Below are 12708 nucleotides of genomic sequence, written 5' to 3'. Positions count from 1 at the left end.
GCGCCGATTGTCCCTCTCACCCCTGCCGCTCTATGAGCAGCAGATGGCCTCTCAGTTACTCAGCGTGATTTTTCTTTCTTTTGCTGGATGCTGCATTTTACTGTGCTTCTGGCTCACTGCTGTATTTCCAGCATGTTAGTAATTACAAAAATAGCTCGATGAAATCTGGCTTGAGTCACAAGTGGGGAAAAGAAGGGGAGGAAATGAGGATCTACAATTCTATTTGGGCAAAAGCGTCTCAGCTGCTTGGGTTCTGTGTGGTGCACAAGGTTGAGAGCTCCCGGGATCTGGAATGTCTGGGCCGCATTTGATTTCCTTTGGTGCTCACACTCTCTGGGGATCTGTGATTACCTGACTCTTTGCCCCTGTTCTAAGATGAGCAAATCCATGCATCAAGCAATGGAGTGGTTTGCCCAAGGCTGGATTTGCTGGCCTGCCAGTAGAATTCAGCTTTAGCGGAGTTGTTACTTCTACTCCTGGACTATCTTTCACTGAGCTGTAAGGAACCTGGCTGAGTTAATGTTATAACATTAATTATAACCACAGTTTGTTGGTTATGAAAGGTGGTGTTTGCCTTTCTTGCACATCAATAATAGCTACAGTTTTAATAAGAGAAAAGATGCCATAGACCGCTACCCCAGTCAGTTAGAGCACCGTGTGAAGAAATGACTTAAAGTTGATCTTGGCATTAGAAACAGTAGGCGTCCTAATAGTTACTGAACAAGCAGCAATGGGAGCTGAACCCAGTTGAAGCCCTTCCGAACTCTGCCCTTCCGAACTCTGCCCTTCCAAACTCCACACTTCCGTTTGCTTGCCCATGTGTTCAACATGTCATCACACATGCTGCCTGCCAACATCTTGGTTTGTAAATGTAGCTAATTCCCGCAAATTATTTTCGTTACATTTCTTCTTGGACTCCAGTAAATATTTTTGCTCTAGAGAGTCCTTTCCAGATACAAAGATAAGATAGAGATGATAGCACTTTTGTGGAATCAAGTGTGTGTGTGTGTGGGGGGGGAACTACACAATCAAATTTTAGGTCAAGAATGCTTATCTATTATATAAAGCTACTGTTTTCTATCACATCTCATGGTTGTGGCGGTTGATGGGCTCAGCTGATGCTTCTTTCTTTCCTCTTCGTATACACCAAAATTAGATGGCACCAGAGTTTGAAGCTGTCTGATGGCCTCTCCTCCAAAATGCCTAGGCTAGAGTGTCTAGGTTCTGGGGCAGCTGGGTTCTAGGAATGATCCACATGACTTCTCCACCAGAATAGCATGGGCTTCCTCCCAGTGTAGGGACCCTTAAACACTGAGGCTTCTGGGAAAGAGGCAAGTGCCACATGTTGTTTCATCTCATGTGGTTGTGTATCGAATGTTGCTTTGTTTTCTGACTTTCAAAGATGCACTGAAATCCAAACTCAATGACAGCATGTAGCCCTCAAGTATTACCATTGCTTAGCATTTGAGAAACTACCATTTTGCTGGCCAGAGAATGCGAATCTCTGTGTCACCCCCGGCATGGGTTGCATGTGTATGGTTTAAAGCTGAAATACAGGATGAGAGTTTTGCTGCCATCCCTGCCATGGGTATCCCCTTTCATAAGACGGGTGGACATATGAACTGTAGCAGGAATACAGTTTTCATAAACTCTGACTTAGATTAAAGCTGGGCAGCAGTTCATTCAGGTTCCAATACGCTGCTCACTTAAAGTGGATCATTTAAGAAAACAGCAGAGAAGAAAGGACTGAGGAAGCACCTTGAGGCCAGCATAAAGCTGGCCCAGTCAGCCATATGCCAAGAAAAAATCAAAGAAATTTGTGGCATTTATAAAATGTATTTGTGAGGACTTCAGCTTTTTATTAGCCCCCTCCCCTTGTTATATAAATAAACATTTTACTGTTAAACACCTATTATATTACTGGCTCTACCTTTGCTTTTTTTATTGAGAATTTCAGAAGTACACTGTATATTGGTCAAAGTCATCCCTTCCTTTTCTCAACCCCTCCCAGATTCACTGCTGCTATGTACTCCCCACTCCCCAACTTCGTGACCTCTATCAAAAATATCTCTCTAGACCCAGTTTGTGCTGTTTACTTGGATGTGGGGCCAACTATTGAAGCATGGTTGGCCTATCAGCGCTCACTTCCTTAAATGCAACTGACTCTCCCTACCCTAGTCAATAACGATTGACAATCTCCCTCCACTGTGAGTAGCTCCTCCGATGGAGACTCCTGAGCCCTCCTGTCTCCATGCTAACCTATTGGAAGGCTTGATCTTATACAAGTAGTAAGCGGGCAACTGCAGCTGCGCTGGATTCCTGAGTTCAACAGTCGTGTTTTTTAGAGGATTTCAGTTTATGCCAGTTAGCTCTTCAACCTCTGGCTGAGAGTCTTTCCTCTCCTCTTCGTGGATGATTCTCAAGCCTTTCAAGGAAAAGGATGTATGTTGATACATCACTGATGGCTGAGCATCCATAGAGACATATTCTCTGTGCACTGACAAGTTGTGAGTTTCTGTGTTGATTGCTGTCCACTGAACAAAGAAACTTCTCTGATGATGTTTGAGGGACGCACTGTCTGGTTTTGAGCAGATGTCTGAAACAAAACCACCTTTTGTTAGGAGATATAGAGGTCTGCTTGTGCCGAAATAATCTTAAAAGAATTTATTCCCCCCGTGGACATTCTTCTCATTGAAAGGGTGACGTCGTAATACTTCCTGTGTGTACATTTCTTTACAGTCTTGTGAGATTTAACTTTAAGTTTGTGTGTGTGTTTGTGTGTGTGGGGGGGTGGGGATGATGCTGAAGAGTGACTTCAGGGCCTTGGGCATGCTGCGTGTCCTAGCTAGGATTTCTGTTGCAGTGATGAAACAATATGACCAGAGAAACTTGGGGAGAAGGGTTTATTTGTCTACACTTCCACAGCACTGTTCCTCATTGGAGGAAGTCAGGGCAGGAACTCAAACAAGGCAGTTACCTGGTGGCAGGAGCTGATGAGAGGCCATGGAGGACTGCCATTTGCTGACTTGAGCTTCCTCTGGCTTGATGAGCCTGTGTTCTTACAGAGCTCAGAACCCCCCCCCTCGCCCCTGGGATGGCCCCACCCATAGTGGCCCGGACACTCCCCTCCCCCATCAATTACTAATTAAGAAAATGCCCTACAGGTTTGCCTACAACCAGATCTTATGGAGGCATTGTTTTGCTTGAGGTTCCCTCCTCTCAGATGATGTTAGCTATGTCAGTTTGACAGAAAACTATCTGGCACAGTAGAAAAGTGCTCTATTCGCCAAATCTCCACATCCCGGATTTACTTTTAGGAAGTAGCATCTAAGACCAGGGGAGAAATTTGTCCAAGTGAATTATGGTAAATTTTGTATGAAACAGTTTCTATTTGAGTGAGAAATTGGGATAGTAGACTTTGTTGTATAATAAAAGTGGGTGCCATGGATTTCCCTCTGTTGTGTATGACTTGGGTAATCCCTGGTCTTTCTCTGGGTTCTGAAGTTGTCAGAAGCATGGATGGGTTAGAGCATCCATGTGTTATGCGTTGCCCCCAAACATTTGTCAAAGTGGAAGTTGGCAACTCCAAGTTATACAGAATCATGAGGATATTGTTGGACATTCTTTGATTATTTTATTAATAGATTTTGTAAGCTCCATTGATAATTTTGTTGAACCTATGAATATAGTTGAATTTTTAAAGATTTCTGTGAATGAAAACACTGAAGAACATACTTGACTTCTTTTCATATGAGGCCTCTTACTTTTAAAGCTGTACTGGCAAAGTCCTTCTAGATGGCATTCAGGAGTCACAGTGGGTGGCAGAACCCTTAATAAGGGAGAATAGAAAATTAGTGGTTATTAATATATATTTGTTGAACTGGAAAATTAATGAGTAGTTTTGTTCTGTTTTAAGAACTAGGGAGCTGGTTTGACATGTTGAAGAGAATCTCATGACTGAAAGGGTGTACCTTACCTTATGGATATTTTCATCCTCTGGCAGAAGTTACTTTGACTTGACATTAGGACAATGGAATATTTTGTGGATTTGGTGATATGTCTTAGGTCATCTCATAGGTGTATAAAAGATTTAATTTATTTCTTTTCAAATGTTTATGGAGTGCCTATCACATGTTAGATAGATAGAATTTTGTATACTGGAGGTAAAGAGAGGTGAGAGGCAGAGAGAGGTGACTATTCATCGAAGCAACCTCTTTCTGTGTCCCTGCAGGATACCAGCAGTGGTATATAATAGGCTTGTTTAAGGATTCAAGTCCTCTCCCTTCATTTATCTTTCTAAACATAGGACCAAGACCTTGCAGGAAGCCCTGGGCAAACCTGGGTATCTGCAGTTATATCATATCCTTCACAAAAAAGGCAGCAGGTTAATCTCCATAGCACAGGCAGCTCCAGCGAGCCTGCTGAGAGCAGCGTCCTTGCTTTTAAGGCAGACGGCTCAGAGATGGCTTGGATAGGGCCTTTATTGTCAGGCTACAAATAGACATGGGTGCTGGGGAGAAACATGTGAAAACACAGCTGGCTCACTGCATGAGTGTTGTCTAAGCGTCCTCTCCTGCCGGCTTCTGTTCAGGAGGTCTGGCCTGCTTGAAGACAAGCATTTGCTTTGAGTTATTAATTTCAGTACTGATGCTATCTCTCTATATATTTATATATTGATGTATTTATCTATCATCTATCTATCTATATCTATCTATCTATCTATCTATCTATCTATCTATCTATCTATCTATCTATCTATCTATCTATCTATCTATCTATCATCTATCATCTATCATCTATCATCTATCTATCTATCTATCTATCTATCTATCTATCTATCTATCTATCTACCTATCTATCTATCTATCTATCTATCTATCTATCTATCTATCTATCTATCATCTATCTATCTATTCTCTATCTATATCTATCTATCTATCTATCTATCTATCTATCTATCTACTATCTCTCTCTCTCTAATCTATCTATCTCTATCATCATCTATATAACATCTGTTTGTCAAATACATACATAACTTGTCTATATGCTTGTATATATATCAGTGCATAATTATATATGTGTGTATATGTGTTTATGTGTCACTAGAAGCAGATTATCTTGGAGTAGCAAAGATAATTTCTCATGAAACTACATTCAAAATAAAGCAGCTTGAGGTCCACCGGCTGCCAGTATGATTAAACTGTAATGCTAGCACAAATAGTTGCATATATTTCCCATTGTCAGCATATAGATTTTGCCAACCAGGATGCTCTTAGAAAATGCTAGGGCTTAAAAAGAGGTTAGTTACAGATTTCTGATAAAGATAAATGTGGGCAATTATAGTTTATCTTGGGTCTCCTGAAGACACTGGACTACTTTGCCAAGAGTCAACCTTACATTCCTGTAGAATCCAAGCTCAGCTTGTGCCCGTTTCTCTCTTTCACAGTGCAGAGATGCATAAGTTCCTGGTTTGAGAGTGGTGCATCACTTATTCTTCTTGGTAATTCCCATTAAGCTGATGCACTAGTTTTCCTTCTGTATGGTAAAAAAACAGTTTTCTGCCTCACTTTTCTGAAATCTCATGTCCTTTGTAACAAAGCCATGACACCGTGCATACTGATGCATATTTACATTCTTGGTGTTAGAACAAGAGTATTGCTCTGTTTATTTAAATACTTTTATTTAATTATTAAATATTAATATATGAATATATTCCACTGGAATTTATTGAAATTAAGGGTTTTCATTCCACGAGTTAATAGATGGAGTTGGGCCTGATGACATAGGCCTGTAATTCTAGCCACTCAGGGGTCTGAGCAGGAAGATTGAGTTCAAGGCCTGTCTGGGCAACTTAACAGGACTCTGTCTCCAAATAAAAGTAAAATAAGAGTTGAAGAAATAGCTCAGTGGTAGAGCACGTGATTAGCATTGCACAAAGCCCAATACTCAGTTAGCAGTACTATAAAGAAAATACTTCTTTGGTAACAAAGTGAGTCATTACTTAGTCTTTGAGGAAGATATTAGTATAAAGAAGACTTTGATGTTGTGTGGCAAGCCCCATCTTATTTAAGAATTGTTCTTCTGTAGCTTACAGAAAATGTATTTTGATGTAAGTCTACACTTGATTGTGAATGACTAAGTATAGCCTAGAGTGAGGACTGGGGGAAGAAAGCCATTTTAATTTTTTTTTCAGGAGTAAATATAATCCTATTTTCGCGAATCTTTCAGTGAAAGAATGCAGTAAGATTTTTAGCATTCTGTGAATTTTGTGATATTTATGGAACCTAACAGAGCACATTTTAAGAGAACTTGTCTTATAATAAGGAACATTTATAGCTGGCATCTCCAAATTTGAGGCTTTATTTTAACATTCTGCTGTGCTGAGCCATTTTCATCAATCTGCTCAAGTCAGAAATTAAAATTTTCTATGTCGGTGAGAAAGGTACTCCTTTGCAGTGCCCGTCACGTGTGTGTGGTTACGGCGGCAGGGATGACACAGCTTGATAACGTACTGAGAAATGGACAACAATTCCAGTCTGACAGTCGCTCTTTGGCACAAAATCCTTTTCCTGTAGAAGTAGGAGAAATAGGAATGTGTTGATCTGTACAGTAGCATACATTGGCTTCAGCATGTGGAACAGGAATAATCTGTGGGGACGAAATAAGTTGATATTTCACTCAGCCAAAGTAAGCACGCCTGTTTAGTCACAAAGGAAGGAATTCATCTTGCTTACCCGTGATGGCAGAAAGGAACTTTACTTTTGAAAGCATGCTTTACAGGCTAGGAAGATGTCTCCGTCGTTAAAGTACGTGTCCTGCAAGTTTGAGGACCACGGATCAGATCTGAAGAACCCACATAAGTGGTTGAAGGACATGGCGAACCTTCTACAATTGTAGCTCTCTGATGGCCAAGGCAGGATATTCCCTAGAGCAAGCCGTCTAGCTAGAGTAGCTGAATTGGTATGGTCTGGCTTCAGCTAAGAGACCCTGCCTCAGTGAATAAGGTATTGAGTTCTCAGAGAAGACTCCTGTCGGCAACCATTGATCTCCATATACATGTATACACATCTGTATCATGCTTCGCTCACCTGAACATAGATATGTGAATGCGCACCCCTCCACACACGTGTGTACATATATGCATGCACGCCCAGCTCACCTGAACATATATGTGTGAATTCACACCCCTTCACACACGTATACATATACACATATGCACACACGCTCACAAACATGAACATACTTATGTGAATGCGCCACCCCTCAACACATGTGTATACACATCTGCACACACACTCTGCTCACCTGAACATACATATGTGAATGTGGACCCCTCCACAAATGTGTATACACATTTGCACGCACGCTCCACAAACCTGAACATAGATATGTGAATGCACACCTCTCCTCACACAAATAAAAATGTGCTTTACAAGTTCTGAGTTAAATTTAGTTGGTAGAAATTAAGTCATTAGTATTTTTTTTATAAGAAAGCATTTATCAACTCTGTTTTGCTGGTGATCAGAAAATTATAACCACTTGGATAAAATTGGGGGTCCTAAATAATGCTAATGGTAAATTTATCATTTTTAGTTTATGGATGTTTTGGAAATAGCTTCTTTAGTATGACATTTTCATTATACCTTTTCATATGTGTTGTAAAATATGCATACACAGGTAGATAAACATATAGGAATTTATGTAAATGAGATTACATATTTATATTTTATAAGTTATGTTTCATGGGCATTTTCTCTTAATAGGTTCTTTAGCATAATTCTAGTGATATATGCACTATAATTTATTTAATAAACATATTTTCAGTTTGTCCCAGTTTTCTCTTTTATAAAGAATACAGTGGTCATTAACTATACATTTATTATTTATAATTATCTCCATAAGGTATATCCTTAGCAAAAATTATTTGCAATATGTTGATTATAGCTGTTGTTATTTATTTTAAATTATATCACAAAGGTTGTACTAATTCATATTTCTACCAGTATTGGACAGGAGTAGCCACTTGCTACTCAGGATGAATTTTCTCCCTATATTCTCATTTGTGTTGCGCTGTGTGTTGAAAAGAACGGCCTGCTTTAATTCAGTTCCACTCCTGTGGTTTTAGTGAGCTTCAGTCTCTGTCCACATTTATACTGACCACCCATCCTTCTCTTTCCATGTGTCCTTCCGTATTCTCCTTTGGGGCATTTTGGTTTTCCACATTACTCTCTGTATAATAAGGATATTTTCTTTTACATGTTAAGGAAAAGTTTACAAACTATCTTTCTAGTACCATGATGTCTTTAGCTGTGTCTGTGGCTTCTCTGACTGTATAGATTTCAACTTTAGCAGCCACGCCTTTCATGGGTCTTGTTTCTTGTTTGCATGATATATTTAAAGAGACTTCTTCTCCCCCAAGATTAGAAAAATATTTACCCACATACTTCAGTTCTTTTATGTCTTCGTTTACTGTTTTACCCATCTGGAATTGATTTTTGTGTAGTGTTAGGACTAGGGCTGGGTGTTTCATATATGTGTTCACAGCTCTTCAAAGAATGGAAGGCTGCTGTATCTTGCCCCTCATTATTGTCTAAGAGTCTTGTTGAAGTCCTGGGCTCCAGTTGTTCTCAATCAGAGATGTAGTTTGTCTTCCCTGAGTGTCTAGTTTCTGCTGGCAGTGTGGCCTGAAATCCTGTGTGTGACAAAGCACACAGCAGGGGCGTGTGACTGTGAGGACTGGATGCTTCTGGACAGGACAGAAATCACCGTGTTCTAGGATGAAATTGTGTCATCACCCCCCCCCCCCCCCGCAAATGTGTGACGTGTGACCAGCCAGCGTTTCCCCTACTGTGCATGTGTGGTGTGTGACCAGCCAGGGTTTCCCCTACTGCGCATGTGTGGTTTGTGACCAGCCACGGTTTCCCCTACTGCGCATGTGTGGTATGTGGCCAGCTGTTGATGTGGTGGTGAAGGAGAAAGGGAGATTGTTTGAATGGGTGTGCCTCAGACTTGGGCTAAAGAGACTCACCTGGGAACTCTGAAAATTGATTCTCTAGACCTCATCTTGTCATTTTCAGAGACCCGATTTAACTGCTTTATATGGATGTGAAGAATTAGTATTATAGCAAATAGACAAACACATATATACCATGTGAAGAATTACTATTATAGCAAACAAGCAGATATATACCATATGAAGAATTAGTATTATAACAGACAAGCACGTATATACCATATAAACAATTAGTAGTAAAGTAAACAAACACATATATACCATATGAAGAATTAATATATCCAACAGACAAATGCATATATACCAAATGAAGAATTATTATTATAGCAAACAGACAAACACGTATATAACATGAAAAATCAGTATTGTAACAAACAGGCAAATATACACCTTCCCCAGGTAATTCTCATGTAACGTAAATTTGACTTCAATACTTGCATTCTTTTTGTTTTGTTTTAGCTTTTGGTTTTTCGAGACAGGGTTTCTCTGTAGCTTTGGAGCCTGTCCTGGAACTAGCTCTTGTAGACCAGGCTGGCATTGAACTTATAGGGATTCACCTGCTTCTGCCTTCTGAGTGCTGGGATTAAAGGTGTGTGCCACCACTGCTCGGCTCTTCCTTTCTTTTGAAAAAAAAAAAAAAACTATTGATTTTCAATTTATGTGTGTGAGTGTTTTTTCTGCATGTGTGCATGTGAACCATATGTGTGTGTGGTTTTTTCAGAAGCCAGAATGATGCCTTACCCACTGGAACTGGAGTTACAAAAGGTTGTGAGGCGCTGTGAAGGTTGTGCGAACTAAATGCAGGTCCTCTGTAAGAGCCGTATGTGTTCTTAATGCTGAGCCACCTCTCCAGCCCCACCCATACCATTTCGTAACTTACTTTTAATAATGGGGTTTAGCGTCTGCTGAGGACCTGACACTAAAATTCATGTAGGTCTCAACACTCAGGTGAAGGTACGTAGACCATGAGTTTGAATTTAGCATAGACGATAGATACAGTGAGTTCAAAGTCAGTCCGAGTTACAAATCAAGACCTTTTTGCAAACAAAGAAACAAACAAACCATCCAAGGCAGGAAAACTTGCAGTTGAGCGGAATTTGCCTTTATTGTCGCTAGTGGCATCGGCTGCCTCATTTGTCTTGGCTAAGCTTCAGATTCAAGGACTCATCTACATAAATTTAATTTTATTATTCAGCAAGCTGTACACTTCATGTAAATCATCCCAAACATGAACTAAATTTTCTCCCTTTCTGAGTAGAAATAAAAACATCTTTGAAGCTTGTCATATCGCAGTAATATTGGTGAATGCATTGCCATTTAATGCCGCTGAAATATTTCATTTTCTAAGTTTGCAAATTGTCTAAGAAACAGAAAATCTGGTGTTTTCCTTAGCCTTTATGTTGTTTACTCCCTTTCTTTTCCTGCTACCAGCCAAGCCCTCCTACACAGGGTAACAATAAGGTCCCTACTAAATAAAAAGGGTATTGAGTCACAAGAGTTATTTTATGATGTTATATGAAGATCAATGGCCATGAGGCTGAGATATATATTTTTAACGCCTCATGTCTAATTCTCTTGGGTGTGCTTGATTGCTATGGGGTGATGTCACTTATAGTTTTTGTCCCAGGTAGCTTAAAATTATGAAATGCTGATATTTTAAACATAGATGCTTTTTTCTTTTAACATTTCTAGACACTTCTTCGTAAGGTTTAATTTTTTATATGCTTAATTTTGAAAAATTGAGACTTGTTCTGCTTTTTCTGTTTTTTTTTTTTAATGAAAAAATGGGCTACTCCGGGCTAAATTTCATACTCCCATGCCAGCAAAGAAATAGTCACTGATTGTTTTGGGTATCGGTTTTGATTGGAGTCCTGTTTGATTATTTTGTTTTGTTTGTATACATCACTTTTAATGAGAGAAGCAATTCCTGGGGTCCTCTGTTCCTCCCAAGGCTTCTCTATTTTACTGCAGACCTCAAGAGGCCCCACCCTTCCCACCGAGGACTAATCTGTCCCTTTTCACATCAGTCCATGCAGATTTTCACTGCCTTCCTGTTTTGAAGGAAGCAGAAGTAATATTTCTGGATGGGATGAAGGGCATGAGAATGCCCGAGGGAGGAGACCTGATACTGCATCTCTACTTTGTGTTCTACTGTGTTCCTTTTCCTTTAACCCATCAGTTCTCAACCTGTAGGTCATGACTCCTTTGGGGGTTGCATAAAAGATAGTCTGTGTATCAGATATTTACATTATGATTCATAACAATAACAACATTACAATTATGAAGTGGCAATGAAATAATGTTATGGTTGGGAGGAACCACCACATGAGGGACTGTATGAAAGAGTCACAGCCTTAGGAAGGTTGGGAACCACTGCTCAAATCCAAGTAATTACCAGTGAGGTAGCCATAGGCTTGATAGAAGAAGAATCTAAGGTGGCTGGTGGAGCTGATCTAAGTTCACAAAGTTATATCTGTAAGGTTTGCCCCAGGGTTGAGCCAGCTGTCTGATATCTCGAGGTCACCTAGTCCAACCTCCTTATCTTTTATCCATATAAGCATGTTGCCTATAAGACGTTGCTGCTATTTGAAAAGCGTCCACCCATCAGAGACGAGGCTAAGTCCGCTCCACATGTCTGATCACTGGGGCCACGAGTCAGCCTGTAAGTCATCCTGAGACCGTGTGACGCAGAACCCGTTTCTCTACCATGTCACCATTTATTTTATTACTTGAAAGAAGTGGAGTGAATTCTGAAGCTCATCGGGTCTCTTGTGGCAGAGCAGTCTAGACTTTGGATTTCCTGAGTGCTGGCTGTCTGCTTTTTCTACTGCTTCCCACTAGCCGTCCCCTGCCAGCAGTAGAGTAAGGTGGACGGCCAACCAAAAGTGCCAGGGTTCTCTGTGGCCCCCGGTGCCATCACACCCCCAAGCCCAGCCAACGACATCTTCCACAAGTGCTAGGAAATTTGTTACTTCTACAGGTTAGATGTCGAAATGTCTTTAAGACTCATGACTATTGATAAGACACAATTCAATGCAGTTTTCTTTTGAAATCAAATATTAGTGAACACTAGATGTGATAAATCAGAAAAGATGTGTCCTGGGATTATTTTTATTTTTAAATTCTGTGTTGTTAAGAGGGCAGTGTCAAAATATGGTGAAAATAGTTCTTTTCTCAGAAATGCTGGACGCTTCTCTCAGTTTAAGCAGCTTTTCCAGTGCAGTGTATATAATGAATCACCTGTCTCTGCTCGAGAATTGTCAGCCACAGAACGGAAAACTAGTACTTACGACAGGATCAAGTGCCGAAATAAAAATAATCTGCCTTTGGATCATCACATGGCTTCCATAAATCACAGTGGTTTTCTGGAAGAAATCGCTTGCTATCTTTATGTTATGAGCAGCCAGGACTCTTGACCTTTGATAAGAAGACCTAGGGTGTCATCTGGGCACGTCTTTGGTTCCTTCAGCACTTGCTGAAGGCCTGCAAAGCACGTGGTGGAGGGGTGGTGCACAGCACCATGGGAGGAGAAACAGGAGATGCAGGAAGACCTTGTTCCAGCCCTTTCAGAGATTAATGGTTCTGCCAAGCCAAGCCAAGGATCTTGAATCTCAAGTTCCTCCTTTCTGATTTTACACTCCCCATTTTCACCCAGTCTGAGCTGTGTTTTGATCCTATGCTAAGGGTAAGACATA

The 12708-nt window shown here is 40.4% G+C and overlaps 1 protein-coding gene across 1 annotated transcript in view; it reads left to right on the top strand.

Annotated features, from left to right (window-relative positions):
• The window catches only part of Slc4a4 (solute carrier family 4 member 4), a 330071-nt gene that overhangs the window by 226645 nt on the left and 90718 nt on the right, over nucleotides 1-12708 (top strand). The gene's annotated exons all lie outside the window — the stretch shown is intronic.

Source organism: Arvicola amphibius, chromosome 1 (assembly GCF_903992535.2).
Source record: "Arvicola amphibius chromosome 1, mArvAmp1.2, whole genome shotgun sequence".
NCBI classification, from domain to species: domain Eukaryota; kingdom Metazoa; phylum Chordata; class Mammalia; order Rodentia; family Cricetidae; genus Arvicola; species Arvicola amphibius.
The sequence above is the reverse complement of the archived record's forward strand: the minus strand, read 5'-3'. Positions and strand labels throughout refer to the sequence as shown.